Source organism: Hyaena hyaena, unplaced genomic scaffold, assembly GCF_003009895.1.
Source record: "Hyaena hyaena isolate Hyena2069 unplaced genomic scaffold, ASM300989v1 scaffold_599, whole genome shotgun sequence".
NCBI lineage: Eukaryota > Metazoa > Chordata > Mammalia > Carnivora > Hyaenidae > Hyaena > Hyaena hyaena.
The window spans coordinates 276,882-293,389 of record NW_024081230.1 but is presented as its reverse complement, the minus strand read 5'-3'; the positions used below and the strand labels follow the sequence as shown (position 1 = coordinate 293,389).

The following is a 16,508-nucleotide window of genomic DNA, read 5'->3' as shown; positions in this document are numbered from 1 at the left end:
TTATTCCTAAGCATTTCATTGTGTTTTTTGCTTCAAGTTTTTATTTATTTATTTATATGGGAGAGAACACAAACAGAGGAGGAGCAGAGAGGGGGGATAGAGGATCCCAAGCACTGACAGGCTGACAGCAGTGAGCCCAATGTAAGTCTCAAAATCATGAACCGCAAGGTCATGATCTGAGCCAAAGTCCAACATTCAACTGACTGTTGAATACCACCGATTTATATATATGCCACCTCTTCTTCATTCATCAGTCAAAGGACATTTGGGCTCTTTCCATAGTTTGGCTATTGTTGACGCGGTACATGTGCCCCTTTGAATCAGTATTTTTGTATCTTTGAGGTAAATACCTAATAGTGCAATTGCTGGATCCTAGGGTAGTTCTATTTGTTTTTTTTTTTTTTTTTTTTTTTTTGAGATAGAGAGAGAGAGACAAAGAAAGCCTGCAAGCACAAGCAGGGGAAGGACAAAGGGAGAGAGAGGGAGATAATCCCACACTGGCTCCAAGCTCAGGCAGAGCCCAACACTCTGAGGGATCATGACCTGAAATGAAATCAAGAGTCGGACGTTCAGCCAACTGAGCCACCCAACTGCTCCAGATTATTTGCTTTTTGAATGATGAGTTTGAGAAGTTTTTTATAGATTTTGGATACTGACCGCGTGTCAGATATGTCATTTGCAATATCTTCTCCCATTCCATATGCTGCCTTTTAGTTTTGTTGTTTCCTTCGCTGTGTAGAAGCTTTTATCTTGATGAAGTCCCAATAGTTCCTTTTTCCTTTTGTTTCCCTTGCCTCCAGAGGTGTGTCCAATAAGAAGTTGCTACAGTCGAGGTCAAAGAGATTGTTGCCTCTTTTCTCCTTTAGGATTCTGATGGTTTCCTGCCTCACGTTTAGGTCTTTCATCCATTTTGAATTTATTTTTGATTATGGTGTAAGAAAGTGGTTCAGTTTCCTTCTTCTGCTTATCACTGTCCAGTTTTGTCCACACCATTTGTTGAAGAGACTATCTGTTTTCCATTGGATATTCTTTCCTGCCTTGTCAAAGATTAGTTGACCATATAATTGTGGGTAAGCATTTCATATTTTAATGTTTTTAATGAATGGTATTTTTTCAATTTCTAATTGTTGCTAGTATATAGAACTGCAATTGATTTTTATGTATTGACCTGTATTCTGCAATCTTGCCAAATTCACTTATTAGTACTGATAGGTTTCTTACTGATTCCTTCAGAAAAAGTTTTACTTTTTCCCCTCCAATTTATATACTTTTGTTTCTTTACTTGCCTTATTGCAGTACCTCTGACTTCCAGTAAAATGTTTAACTGAAGTGGTAAGAACAATCTTGTCTTGTTTCTAGTCTACAGGGGAAAAAGCACTTAGTCTTTCACCTTTAAGTATGATATTCATTATAGGTTTTCAGTACATGCCCTTTATTAATTAAATGAAGTCCCCTTCTATTCCTGGTTTGCTGAGGGTGTTAGCATAAATGGATATTAATTTTTCCAAACTATTTTTGTGGAGACGGTCAAGTGATTTCTCTTTTTAAGTCTGTAAAAGTAGTGAACTACATCGTTTGATTTTTTGAATGGTACACCAACTTTGCAGCCCTGGGATAAACCCTCCTTGGTTATAAAATATTACCATTTTTGTAAATTATTGGGTTTGATTTGCTAGAATTTTAAATCCATGTTCATAAGGAATATTGATATATAGACAATAGCTGTTATTGTTCTTGTTGTTACATTGAAATGTCTTTGGTTTTGGTGTTAGGCCATTCCTTGCCTCTGACCATTTCTGCCTTTATGTTGTGTGTTTAGACCATTTACATTTACTGTTATTATTGATATAATTGAGTTTAAATTTACCATTTTTTAATTTTCCATTCGTCTCCTCTGTTGTTTGCTTTTTTCCTGTCCTACTTCTTTTGTGTTAATCAGAACACTTTTGGTGACTTTATTTTGTCTTCTTTATCTGCTTATTGGCAATACATGCTTTTTTTTAAATGACTACATTAGAGGGGTGCCTCGGTGGCTCAGTCGGTTAAGTGTCCAACTCTCGATTTCTGCCATGATCTTGCAGTTCATGAGTTCAAGCCCTGCATTGGGCTCTGTGATGACAGTGTGAAGTCTGCTTGGGATTCTCTCACCCTTCCCTTTCTGCCCCTACCCCACTCATGCGCGTTCTCTCTCTCTCTCTCTCTCTCTCTCTCTCTCCCTCTCAAAATAAGTAAGTAAACTTTAAAAACTGACACATCAGAGTTCATCGTATACATCTTTAACTCATCACAGGCTACCTTATGTAATATTATACTAATTCGCATATAGTATAAATTCCTTATATCCATATACTTCCTTTTGTCCCCACCCAGATCTTGTGCTCTTGTTGTCATACGTACTTACTTCCACGTATATTATAGACCCCACAATACATTGTTATTGTTTTTTGCTTTAAACAGATCATTATTTTAAAGATAATTTTAAAGGAAGGGAAACGTCTTTTATATTTACCCCCGCATTTATCATTTCTAGTGCTCCTCATTTCTTTGCGTTGAACCATATCCAATCAGTTATCATTTGCCTTGTGCCTGAAGAACTTCCTTTTCCATTTTTTCAGCTGGTCTGCTGGTAATGAATTCTCTCAGCTTTTATATGTCTTTATTTTGACTTCATTATAAATAAATGTCTTTGTTTTGACTTCATTTCTAAAAGATTTCTGCTGGGTCTAGGATGCTAGGTTGATGGTTTTGTCTCTCACTACTTTAAGGATGTTCTATGCGCACTCTGGCACCCCTTCTGTCATTCTTACTTTTGCTTCTCTGTATTTGTATCTTGTTTCTCTGACTGCTTTTAATATTTTTTTGTAATGTTTTTATTTATTTTTGAGAAAAAGAAAGAGAGCATGAGCAGAGGAGGACAGGGGCGGGGGACAGAGAGCCTGAAGCAGGCTCTGTGCTGACAGCAGCGATCCCGTGCAGGGCTCGAACTGACTGCAAGATCATGACCTGAGCCGAAGGTGGACAATCAACTAAGCCACGCAGGCGCCCCTGCTTGTAATCTTTTCTTTTCGTCACTGGTCCTCAACAACTGCATTTTGATTTGAATTGCTGTGTTTTATTTCATTTTTCTCTTGCTTAGGATTTATTGAGCTTCTTGATCTGTGAGTTTATACTTCTCATCATATTTAGAAAATTTTTGTTTTCTTATTTCTTCATATATGCATTCCATTCATCCATCTTCCTCCTCCCTTGTGAGATTCAAAAGACACATATGTTAGGCTGCATGATGTCCTACCGTTCAGTGATGCTTTGTTGTTGTTGTTTACTCCAGTCTTCTATCTTTCTGTGTCTCATTTTGAATAATTTCTATTGCTGTGTCATCAAGTTTACTAATTTTTTAACTAATCTCTAACACCCAGCGTGGGCCTCAAACTCACAACCCAGAGATCAAGAGTGGCATGCTGTACTGACAGAGCCAGCTGGGCACCCTAAGCTTACTAATATTTTATTCAGCAGAGTGCAGTCTGCTGTTAATTGCATTCAGAGTATCGTTCATTTTAGACATTGCTTCTTTTTTCACCTCTAGAAGTTGGATTTGGGTCCTTTTTAGATCTTACATATCTCTTATCGTGCTCACACTTTCCTCTAACTTTTTGAAGATATGGAGTAGTATTATAATAGCAGTTTTAATATTCCTAATTAATTTAATTAATTCTGTCATCTGTGTCGTTTCTGGGCCTGTTTATTTAATTTTTTTATTATAAGTTGTATTTTCCTGCTTGCTGGAATGCCTCCTAACTTTTTATTGCATGCCATTGTGCTGTAATTTTTTTGCATAAACAATTTTGGGCTTTGTTCTGGGATACAGTTATGTTACTTGGAAGCAGTCTGAGCCTTTCAAGTCTCACTTTTAAGCTCTGTTGGGCAGGTCCAGAACAGCCCTTCATTTCCGGCTTATTGGCCCAACTAGTGAGACGATAACCTTCTGAAGACTCTACTCGATGCCCTACACATGAGGTCTTTACATATGAGGACTCTACACATTTTTCTGGCCCTGTATGACTCCAAGTTTCATTCTGCTTCTTCATTTCCAGTGATTTTTTTTTTCCTCCAGCCTTGGTAGTTTCCTCACATGCCTGTAGCTGAAGGCTCAGGAGGCACTCTCCCAAGCTATTCTTCTGCGCAGCTCTCTCCTCTGGTTTTCACACGGAAATTCGGATGCCTTCACCTCCCAGATCTTCCAGCTCTGTTTCCTCTGCCCAGAGAGGTGACCGAGCTTTGCTGGGGTTCCTCCTCCCTGTGCTGCAGCCTGGAAAAGTCTCCTGTAGCCAGAGCAGTTATAGGAACCACGTTGTTTGTCTCCTTCTCTGAAAAATCTCTGCCCCGCACTGCCTGCTGTTTGACCCCTGAAAACTACGACTTCCTACATTTTGTTCAATTTCTAAGTTATTTTAGGTGAGAGACTAATTCTATACTATGGGGATAGCAGAAATCATACCATCTATATATTTTTTATTTCCTAGTTTGTTTTTGTGAATCATTTTACAAGATGGAGGAAGCTAAAAAAGTGGGAAAGGCAAGAAAGCCTGAAACGAGCAATTGAGAAATGCGAAAAACAATCATGATACTTTGACAAAATGTACCACTAGCTAAACATTGAATACCCCAAAACCTTTTAGAAAACATGTCAAAATCATGACCGTATCTCAATTTTACAGCTTCAAGTATTAAACAGATTCTGGCACTGGTAACTTTTTGAAAACCCACCATTCACTGCAATTTTACCTGTAAGTAAAGTTTGAAAATTTTTCTTTAAATTATGAAAGATATTGAGCCTCAACCTTAATTTTCAAGTGGCCAGATTTTACTCTGATGAAGCCAAAAGTGAGTATGGTCATTTTTCCAACACAAGTCACAGAATTATAGAAGAAATTACTTTAAAAAGAAATTTTTCAGGGGTGCCCAGGTGGCCCAGTTAGTTAAGGGTCCAACTTTGGCTCAGGTCATGATCTCGTGGTTCATGAATTCCAGCCCTGCATCAGCTCTGTGCTGATAGCTTGGAAACTGGAGCCTATTTCTGATTCTGTGTCTCCCTCTCTCTTTCTGCCCCTCCCCCATTCGTGCTCGCTCACTCTCTCTCAAAAATAAATAAACATTAATTTTAAATAAATAAGAAAAGAAAAGAAAATTTTCAGGGTTTCCTGGGTGGCTCAGTCAGTTGAGCGTCGGACTTTGGCTCAGGTCATGATCTCATGGTTCGTGAGTTCGAGCCCTGCATCGGGCTCTGTGCTGACTGCTTGGAGCATGGAGCCTGCTTCAGATTCTGTGTTTCCCTCTCTCTCTGCCCCTCACCTGCTCTCACTCTATCTCTGTCTCAAAAATAAAACAAATATTTTAAAAAATAAAAGAAAACTTTCAAAGTGAAATAATAAATATGTTTTCCCCTGTGAGTATTAAAAAAAACATCACCTCAGATGAGTTATCTCACTTTTTCCAAACAAAGAAATAATCAGGCTGACCAAACGCATGGAAAGTTTCAAACACACATAAAAGGTGGTACAACTGAAAAGGTTTGTAATATAGCAACCTGGCCAGCAGGCTTTTTGGACTCCAATCACCTAAAAGCTGTACTGTCAGCCTTCCTGTTGAATGGATGAATGAGCCCAGAAGGATACTTCTGATAAAAAAAAGAAGACACAGTAGAAATGTTACTATGTAAAAGTGCCAATAGGCAAGAGATGTGGTGATTATCCCCCACTAATCACCTAAAAATACAGCATCTTCTGCTCCTTTTTGAGGTTCCCAACGATCCCCACCTGCTGACTTTCACATCTTTCTGTTATTTCCTCCCATTATGTGTGGACTGGACCCAGCCACTTGTTTCTCATGAATAGAATATGACAAAAGTGATGGAAAGGTGTGTCAGATTAGATTACGAAAGACTATGACTTCGGTCTTCCTCTCTCTCTCTCTCTCTCGCTTGCTCGCTCGCTAGCTCTTGCTCTCTGACTTGCCCTTTGTGAGGAAGGAGACTGCCATGTTGTGAACTGCTCAGTGGTTAGGTCTAGGTGGCAAGAACAGAGGGCAGCCTCCAGTCAACAGCCAGAGAGGAACTGAGGCCCTTAGTGCAACATACTGAGAGGAGCCAAATCCTACCAACATCCTCCGAGTACAATAGAAGTGGATCCACCTCTAGTCAAGCATTAAAAACACTAAGAATACAGCAGCCACAGCTAACACTTTGACTGCAGCCTTGTGAGAGACCCAGAGTCAGAAGGCCCAACTAAGCCGTGTCCACCTTCCTTACCCATAGACACTATAAGATAGTTAATGTCTATTGCTTTTATTCACGAAGTGGTACCTTGTACAGCAATAGAAAACTAATACAGATTCCATATGATAAATAGTAACTTACCCCTAACTCAAATTTCACTTAAGAAGAAATGAATATGCATCTGAGAAGATTTATTCTTCACCCAGTCAAGGTAGTTATTGCCCAGAAAAAGATTAGATAGATACATGCCAAGTGATCGTAGTGTGATCTCACTTCTGAGTTTAGAAATTAATCTTAAAGAATTGTACTTTCCAGTCATATTTTTCCATTAAAAAAACTATGAGGTTCTATTTTTACAAGCCATAAGTACAATTTTCCACTATTCTGAAAAATAATATACTCTTAGGTCTGTAGTAACTATGGTTGATTCCGGAAATAAGTATTCTGTAGTGGAAATTATCAGAGCTGTGAATTTGAATAGACCTATCTATTTAAATAAACAGCCACCATTTTGTGAAAGCTCAAAAGAACAAATTTGTTCACAGTTCTGATAAATAGTTAATTTAAGAAATTATCCTCAGGGCGCCTAGGTGGCTCAGTCAGTTAAGCATTCAATTCTTGATTTTGGTTCAGGTCATGATCTCACAGTTTGTGAGACTGAGCCCCAAGTGGACTCCTCGCTGACAGCAAGGAGCCTGCTTAGGATTCTCTCTCTCCCTCTCTCTCTCTGCTCCTCCCTCCTGCACACAGATGCTCTCTCTCTCTCAAAATAAGTAAATAAACTTCTAAAAAAATTATTCTCAAACTAAGGGATACATTGGTCTTTCTATAGTTCTTTAAAATCTACATCTAGTTTTTATATGCTGTTTGATATACATGATACATTTTATGATAAAAACCCAGTTAAAAAATCAAACAAGACTACTGCCTTCTTCTGACATTTAAGACATTTAAAAGTCAAGCCGTAAAGGGTGCATATGGTAGTCATCTGAAAAAAGATGTGCTTTCTAAGCTTCCATTAAGTTTAACATACTTTAGTTCTCCTGAAATTTTTTAAGTTACTTATTTACCAAAATTCCAGCTACTCAGGCCCTCCAAAATTAATCCTTTTGTTTTGTTTGGTTTATTTTTGACAGGGAGGCAGGCAGGGGCAGGGAGAGAGAGAATCTTAAGCAGGCTCCATGCCCAGCATGCAGCCCAATGAGGGGCTTGATCCCACAACCCTGGAATCATGACCTGAGTCAAAATCAAGAGTCAGGTACTCAACAGAATGAGCCACCCAGATGCCTTTTAGTCCTTTTGCTTTGGAAGATAAAGGTGAAGAAACAAAAATTAAAGAGAAGTCAAACAATAAGAAAAAACAAGTTACTCCTGCAGTGACCTCCTTTTTCATCTGTCATAGGTTTAAACGCCTGTCTACATGGATTGATCTCTTCCCCTTCTCAAATATTCAGTCAGAATCCCAAGGGCTACTTTTGACACTGATATTATGAGCCCCACTGTGCTTTTGTTACGTACTCTGAGTATTATAATTAACTGTTACCATTAACATCATCATTCATTGAAGCAGTAATGCATGCTACCACTTTAAAGTTTGGAATTAGATTAAACTTGCAACTCTGTTGGCAAATCTGGTTTGTTTTAGAACTGGATGCCTTTGGAATTTTTGTTTATAGTCTTTTATAAATGTAATGTTGGTGGGTTGTTGGTTTTTTTTTTTAACTCTTTTTAAATTATGGCTGTATTTTTCATTCATTCAGAAAATATTTATAGACCTTTTACTACGTATCTGGAACTGTTTAAGATAGGTATGCAGCCGTGAACAAGATAGGCAAGGTCACAGTCTTTGTGGGCTGTATATCTTTTTTTTAAGTTTATTTATTTTTGAGAGAGAGCCTGAGCAGAGGAGGGGCAGAGAGAGAGGGAACAGAGGACCCAAAGCGGGCTTTGTTCTGACAGCAGCCAGCCCAACACAGGGCTCAAACCCGAGAATCGTGAGATCATGACCTAAGCTGAAGTCGGATGCTCAACCGACTGACCACACAGGTGCCTCTGTGGGGTGTGTATCTTAACTGGGAGAGGAGTGGAGGTGGAGGATGCTGGGCAAGTAAAATAAATTACCAACTGAAATTTTGAATTAGATAATATTTTTCTCTTTTTAATATTTTATTTATTTATTTTTATTTATTTACTTTTATTTTAGAGAGACAGAGAGCATAGAAGTGGAGGAGAGGGGCAGAGGGAGAGAGAGATTCTTAACTAGGCTCCAAACTTAGCACAGAGCCTGATAAGGGAGTCGATTCCTAGACCCTGGGATCATGACCTGATGTACACACACACACACACACACACACACACACACACATACACACACACACATATATACTATATAACATAGTATAGTATACTATATAGCTATACTATTTACTATACAGTATACCTATATGTATGTAATAGTATATATAGTATACCTAAACATTACTATATATATATCCTAATACAGATTTGTAATCAATATATGACAATAATATATTCATGCTCCCTTCTCTAAGTGTGTCTTAACAGATTAAACCACACACTTATGACATCTATACGTTATATAATCAACATCTTAAATTACAGCTTTGAAATCTCTCAATGATAGGTTGCGCTGCATGAAAAATCAAGATATAGACACTTAATGCCATACTCATTAAAACAGGGAGGGATGAACTCTCATCATGTTTATACTCAAATCAAAGTTAATGCCACTTGGTTTTCTTTTTCTTTCATTTAATAAAAATTATATAGTTTACCATTAAGTACAAAAAGAAAATTTCTTTGAGTAGACCTGATCTTTCAGGTCATGAATATTTTTTCAAAAAAAATTTTTTTTAATTTTCTTTTTTAATGTTTTATTTATTTCTGAGAGAGAGGCAGCATGAGCAGGGGAGGGTCAGAGAGAGAGGGAGACAAAGAATGCGAAGCAGGCTCCAGGCTCTGAGCTGTCAGCACAGAGCCCGACATGGGGCTCGAACCCACAAACCGTGAGATCATGACCTGAGCCGAAATTGGGCGCTTAACTGACCACACAGGCACCCCTCAGGTCATGAATATTTACTGAAAATAACAAAATTAGTTATCACTTTTGAAGGGGAGAAAATTCAGGTAAGAAAGACCTATACTGTCCACCTGCAGTAGACTGCTTAATATTGCAAGGATGGCATTTAGCAAGAGCATACTGGAGATAAGAAGTGCCAGAGCTTTCTTCTCTTTGATCTACATATTGTGCTTCATGTGCCAAGGGTGTGACATCGTCTTAAACACAAACTTACCTTTTCCCATCAGACAGGGTAGAATGAATGGAGCACTGTGTCTCTTCGCTGGTACAACATGCCAGGGAGGAGAATCTCTGTCACATAACTTTCTTATCTTCATCACAAATCAAGCTTCAAACAAGAAATATTGTCACCCCCTAGAAAAGTTTTACCCATCAGAATATGAGATCCTCATATGTTGCTGATAGTAGTGTCATAAAAGCCTTAAAATGTTTAAAGACCTTACCTAAGCAGTTCCATCACTGGGAACTTTAGAAAATAATCTGATATCTACAAAATTATTTACATATGATAGTTCACTACAGTGTTGTTTATAATGGTTAAACATTGGAAACAAACTAAATGTCTAATAGAGATTAAGTACAGAGCAACCATATTCTAAAATGACAATCAGGAATAGGAGAATATTTCAGGATGTGAGTGTATATTCACAGTGTATTGTTAGGTTAAAAAATGAGGTTACAAAATGTAGAAAAGTATTTAATTGAAAATCAAATGTCAATGAATGTCACAGAATTCACAGTAGACAGCAGTGAGCCAGTCACTTGTTTTAGACGTTACTCTAAATCAGAATACTTATATAAGGAACAATCCAAAGTTAAGCTCTTAGATAATATACATGCTATTATGCTTCAAAAGATTTAGGGGGTAGTTTTAATACATGCTTGTTTACACTGATCCTATTTGAGATTTGTGACTAGCAAATATTAATGTATTTCTACTCTCAAATCACTTCACGAAATCCATTTATTCCTTGTACGCATGTGAAATCACATGGTTGGTTGTTTCTGCATGAAAGATATGAAATGCCCTTCTTCATTAGGTGGGATTCATGCATATCTAATTTTCCGTGGAAGATTAACGACAACATAATATACAATTTGTGAATAAAACCTAAATGGAGATGCTCTTCATGGTTGATTTATAACATTGATATCATTACTTTGAAATCAGTGTTTAGGGCCTCATTCTTCTGCATTTTGTATAACTAAGGAACATTTTGAATTTCATAAATAAAATGTTATACCAATTGGTCTTTAAAGAAAAAGTGGTGTGAATCTGTTAAAATACTGATGCATCTTTATAATAGCAATAGATAGAAGTAGAGAATATTAGTTGATGTAGTTGAAATGAAGAACGCTTCAGTGATATCAGTAGAAGACTCTTTCCTAAAAAGCCATACAATTGTACACCAACATTTCTTAATAATTACCTCAGGCCTGAAAACTATTGAAATCTTTACTCCTCGGTCATTATATCAGAACAAGAATGCTTCTTGAGCGCTTATAATCTGTATTTTGAACAAGATTTATACAGTGGATTTTAAATGCAAAAATAAAAAGGAGAGGTCACAGAGTGTTATATAGAATAAGATCCCAGTTACTCATCTGTGTACAAATATATACATAAATAAAAATGTTTAAAGATATGTAAACAGTGATTATCTCAAAGGTGGCTTTTTTTCTTTCTTTCTGCTTTTCTATGTATTTCAAACTTTTTTTTTAATGTTTATTTTATTTTTGAGAGAGTGAGTGAAGTGAGACAAAGCATGAGCAGGGGAAGGACAGAGAGAGAGAGAGACACAGAATCCGAAGCAGGCTCCAGGCTCTGAACTGTCAGCCCAGAGATGGATGCGGGGCTCGAACCCATGGACTACGAGATTATGACCTGAGCCAAAGTCAGACGCCTAAAAAACTGAGCCACCAGGTGCCCCTTGCATACTTCAAACTTTCAAGAATGAAAAGCTGGTATTCCTTTTGTCATCAAAGAAAAGTACAGTAATTTTAGACAAAGTTCTACTTTTCTAAAGTCCCATTATTTTCATTTGTCATCAGTCTTCTGTCCTCACTGTCTGAGTACCTATTTATTGTCTATATCTTTGTAGTATCAATTGTCAATGTCTGATGTTTATCAGAGTCTCACATTTATAGGATTGTGATCTTCCAATTTTTCTCAAGGTACCTCTCCATTTAACAAGTATTTGCTAAATTAAATTAAATACATTTATCCTTCTTTTAGACAGAGCTGCAAGGTAGAAGTGTGTGTAATGGAGACTTTGGGAGTAGGGGGGATAAATTAATATTATGCCAAATACTAATACCAAAGGCTCGATCATTTCTTTGCAAAGCAATATTACAAAGATGCAATGCTGTATGCCAAGGTGAAATAGAAAATGTTCCAGAAAGGAGTGGGAACATCAGGATGCCAGCTAACAGAAGAGTGTTAGGGCTCCTCCCCCAGAAAAAATGTTAAGGATCTGGGAATTCTTTCTTTTCTTTTTGCTCCTTCCTTCCTTGTTTTTTTAAGCAGTTATTATTTTTAGTTACTTATTTACTTTTTGGCAACTATCTAGTGAGAAAAGTTTTTCCTTTCCCCCTAGCACAAAAATTTTTCAGTATGAAGCATCTGAATGACCCAGTGCCTTCTCTCTGGGAGAGCGCAGCTCCAGGGAATGAAGACCAGTGACCTCCAGCCATCATTCTTGGAGGTGGTCATAGAGAGTTAGAGACTCTCGGCCTACTGAGAGAGACAGGAAGCCAAACCAGCATATAGAGCCAAAAGACATCTGCAGACTAAGAATGGCCTTTGGTCACCCGGGGTTGCTAGGAGTGAAATCACAAAGGAACAGCATGCCGCATCATTGACTGACCAATTATTGGATTTAGGCCTTGGCAGCAAAACAAAGCACTGAGGACAACAGCATATGCACCTAGGTGGTGACAGAGCTGGGATCTGTACTTGTGGGAAATCAGTATTAAAATGCCCCTTTTCAGGGCGCGTGGGTGGCTCAGTTGGTTAAGCATCCAACCTCAGCTCAGGTCATGACCTCATGGTTCGTGAGTTTGAGCCCCGTGTCAGGCTCTGTGCTGACAGCTGAGAGCCTGGAGCTGCTTCGGATTCTGTGTCTCCCCCTCTTCTCTGCTCCTCCCCTGCTAACGCCCCCCCCTCTCTCTGTCTCTGTCTCAAAAATATATGAAACATTAAAAAAAAATTTTAAGTGCTCTGTCTCTCTTTCTCTCCCTTTCAAAAATAAACATTTTTTAAATATTAAAAACAAATAAAATGCCCCTTTCCTGGGCACCTGGCTGGCTCAGTCAGTGGAGCATGTGACTCTTGATCTCAGGGTTGTGAGTTCGAGCCCCATGTTGGGTAGTGGTCACTTAAAAATAAAATCTTTAAAATAAAATAAAATGCCCTTCTACAGAAGAAATTACTAAATAAATAAATAAGACACTACATAGGCTTAGGGGAGAACAAGAGTAGGGAGAGTTACATGTGTACATGACACAGGACTGCGTTATCGTCCACAGCCCCACCACAGAGAGCTGGGGTACAGCTACAGTGGCAGAGAACTTCCATCAAAAAGTAGACAGCTACAACGTTAAGCTGCTAGCCGTGGTAAGAGCAGCTACTTCCATTAAGGGAACATAAAACTGAAAGCTGCAAATGACACTTTTTCTGTTCTGTGCTTTGCTTTCCAGCAAGTCACGTGTTTATCAAACTTCTCTTTATTTAAAACTGGATAATACTTCTTTCTCACCTTGCAGGTGCCTCTCAAAAGACAGTCAACACAATGCTATGCTTTGACTACTTGTGCTTTTTAACAGTAAACCGAAATCAGCATTTTTAATCAACCACATTGGAGCAGATTGAGAGAGAAAGACTAATGTGTTCCAATTGCCTCGTTCCTCTTTATGACCAAGCAGGAAGTTTCAGAGCAAACCTCCTCCTCTCAGGAAGTTTACGTCAAAATGAGTATTGACATCCTGTTTAATAGAGTCTTAAAATTTTTCCTCAATTCCAGACACTCACTATTTGAATTAAAATGTTTGAGTAATCTGTCCTGAAATTATGTTTCCTTTGACTGTCAGAAGACTGTGTGTATCTGTTCTAAGTGACAAATGGAGTATCTCTATGACTAATAATGATAAAAGTTAAAGCTTTTTTAGTAGTAAGCACTTGTAATTATAACTCTTATTTATATCAGTATTCTCTATTCCTTATTCATTTGACCTTTCAAGCAAGTCCTTGTTAATTATGTTCTGATTCATTAGTTATGCCGCCAATACACTAAAAACAAGCAAATAAAACCCTGAGTGAAACATTCTGGTGCTTTCCTCCAGGACATACTATGTAATACGGAAGTGAGGGAGGTGAGGCGGTGGTGGTTCTGGATCCTCCAGAAACTGGCTGTATGACTTTGGCTGAGTCTCATAACCTCTCTGGCTTCAGTTTTCTCCCCTGAAAATGAGGTGGGTGGTTAAATGATCTTCAGTACATCCTGTGCAGTTGTACCTTGGAGAAGTGGAAATCTTTATCTCAGATGCTACAAAGTCAAACTTCTTCAATTAAAAGAAAAAAAAGTACTCTAAGGGTAAGCCTTGTTTCATCTTCCTAAGTGTATTGGTTAGGATTCTTTAGGGTTGCAAGCAATAGAAATCCAAATGGACCTTATGTAGATAAGAAGGAAAATTTATTATAAAGGTATAGAAGCATCTCACAGAACGCAAGGACAGAAAATCATCTGCATATAAGGAACCAGGAAGACAAGTGTCCAAAGCACTCCCCTCTGGCCTCCCCCTCTCTTTGTACATCTGCTTCATCCCACCTCCTCTCTGTAGACCAGGCTCTTCCACTTCCCCTGACCACATCATGGAAAAGAACAGCCTGGAAGCTCTTGAGTTTAAAAGTTATAGTCCAGACATATAAAGAAAAATGTCTCTCTTAGTCTAATCCAAATACCATATTCCGGAAAAGACTCTAACTGGTCCGCATTAGGACAGATGCCCACCCCTGGACTAATTGACTGCCATGTAGGTTTGAGGCTGCTTAGACTAAGAACATAACAGCTTTCACCAGAATCCTGAGGAAAAGTAGGAAATTTCTAGAAATGGAAAATAAATAGAAAATCCAACAGACATTCTTGCACTAAAATTCCACTTAACACAATAGTATTTTTTCATTTTGAAATAATTGTAGATTCACAGGAATTTGAAAAATTAGTACAGAGAGGTTCCACCTAGTTTCCCTCAGTAGTAGCATTGTACATAACTGTAGTATAATATCAAAAGCAGGAAATTGACATGGTACAATCCGTAGAATTTATTCAGATTTCACCACCTTGACATGCACTCATTTGTATGTGTATAAAATCTGTGCAATTTTATCACATCTTTATAGATTTTTGTAACCACCACCATCATCAAGATCTAGAACAATTCCATCAGCACAAAGATCCTGTGTACAAATGCACATTCACTTAATTTTCATGAAGTAAATGCATGCATGCATGCAATTCAGTGCAAGAAACGAAATCACCACCATTTCAGGAGATCTCCTTGTACCTCTTTTCAGTCATTACTCTCCCTTAAGAGTGAATCACATATTATGTACTCTTTTGTATCTGACTTCTTTTGCTCAATATTATATTTGTGGCTTTCACTTATAATTGCTTTATATAATTATAGTTCACTCATTCTTTAAGGAACTTAACTTTTTAACAATTTTTAACAGTACAATAACCTGTACATTTTTAAAGTGTACAATTTGATGAGCTTTGACATACGTACACATATATCTGTAGCAATAACACATGAAGATAATGAACATATCTACTTCCTCAAAATATTCCATGAATTTTTCCATTTGTTTTAACGTTTATTCATTTTTGAGATACAGAGAGAGACAGCAAGTGACCAGGGGATGGGAGAAGAGAAAGACACAGAATCTGAAGCAGGCTCCAGGCTTTGAGCTGTCAGCACAGAGTCCGACGTGGGACTCGAATCCACCAACCAAGAGATCATGACCTGAGCCGAAGTCAGACATTTAACTGACTGAGTGTCTTCCCAGGCGCCCCTATTCCAAGAATTTTTAAAACTAACACTGGGGCTTGAAAAAAAGTGAACTTCTTAGGGCTCCACTGACTTTCAGATCTTTTGTGGAAGCTTGGGATAATAATTTACTTTTCTCTATTGTTAGGACTTTAGTGAGAAAAGTTCTTATGTATGTTCTATCAAAAAATATCTAGCTTTACAAGATCATAAATGTAAATAATTATTCTAAACTGACACCTGAAGTGGTTCTACGAAGCAATGTTACCTGTGACAGCTGGAGACAAATGGGAAATCGTGACATAAAAGCAGACTCAATCCACAGACACAAACGTGGACACATACACGCATTCACGCAAAAAGACTAACTGGACAAAAATCCTGGATTGACTAACAGGTGCAAACCCCAAAGTGTAGGTAGAATAAGGGTGTTTCGAGGGCTATAGACCAAAGGACATTTACTCATTTTATACACATATAAAACTTACATAGCACTATTCTTAAATGTGCACAAACGTAGCTGTTAAAATGAACAGTTCTCCACATTCATTCATTCACATATCCTCAAAGGTTCTCAGTAACTCTTCTTAACTGACTTGGCCCATTTTGTGAAGAGATGTAAAGAACTCTGACTAACGTTTAAGGGCAGATCAAATGGGTGAAACTGGAATTCAGTTCTCTTCATTCCATTGCTTAGGTCATGGAAAACTGTCCCTTCAGCTTCAGACTACTGTTGCTCTCCAGAGACAATAAACACCACACATGTGTAAAAAAGTGGATATACTAAATAAAGTGAGTAAAAGTCTTTATATGTATTATTTTTGCTCTGTTCCTTTCCTATAGGTGATCTAAAAGGGAATGTTTTCATATATAAATATTTACAGAACTCCCCCTGCCTCAAGTATGGGGAGGGAGGAGGATACAAAAACAAATAGCATAACTTTTCTGTGCTTAGGGTGTTTATGGGGGGGTCGGTGTTTTGGGGGTTTTTTGTTTATTTGTTGCAAGTTTCTATTTAAATTCCAGTTAGTTAACATACAGTGTAATCTTAGTTTCAGGAGTAGAATTTAATGATTCATCGCTTACCTA

General features: G+C 37.9%; 1 long non-coding RNA gene across 1 annotated transcript in view; it reads right to left on the bottom strand.

Moving 5' to 3' along the window:
- LOC120248594 overlaps positions 1-16,508 on the bottom strand; it is a 47,470-nt gene that overhangs the window by 7,451 nt on the left and 23,511 nt on the right. The window contains exon 2 of the long non-coding RNA XR_005532616.1: positions 9,586-9,725. This is a non-coding gene — a long non-coding RNA (uncharacterized LOC120248594). The remainder of the gene's footprint in view (positions 1-9,585; positions 9,726-16,508) is intronic.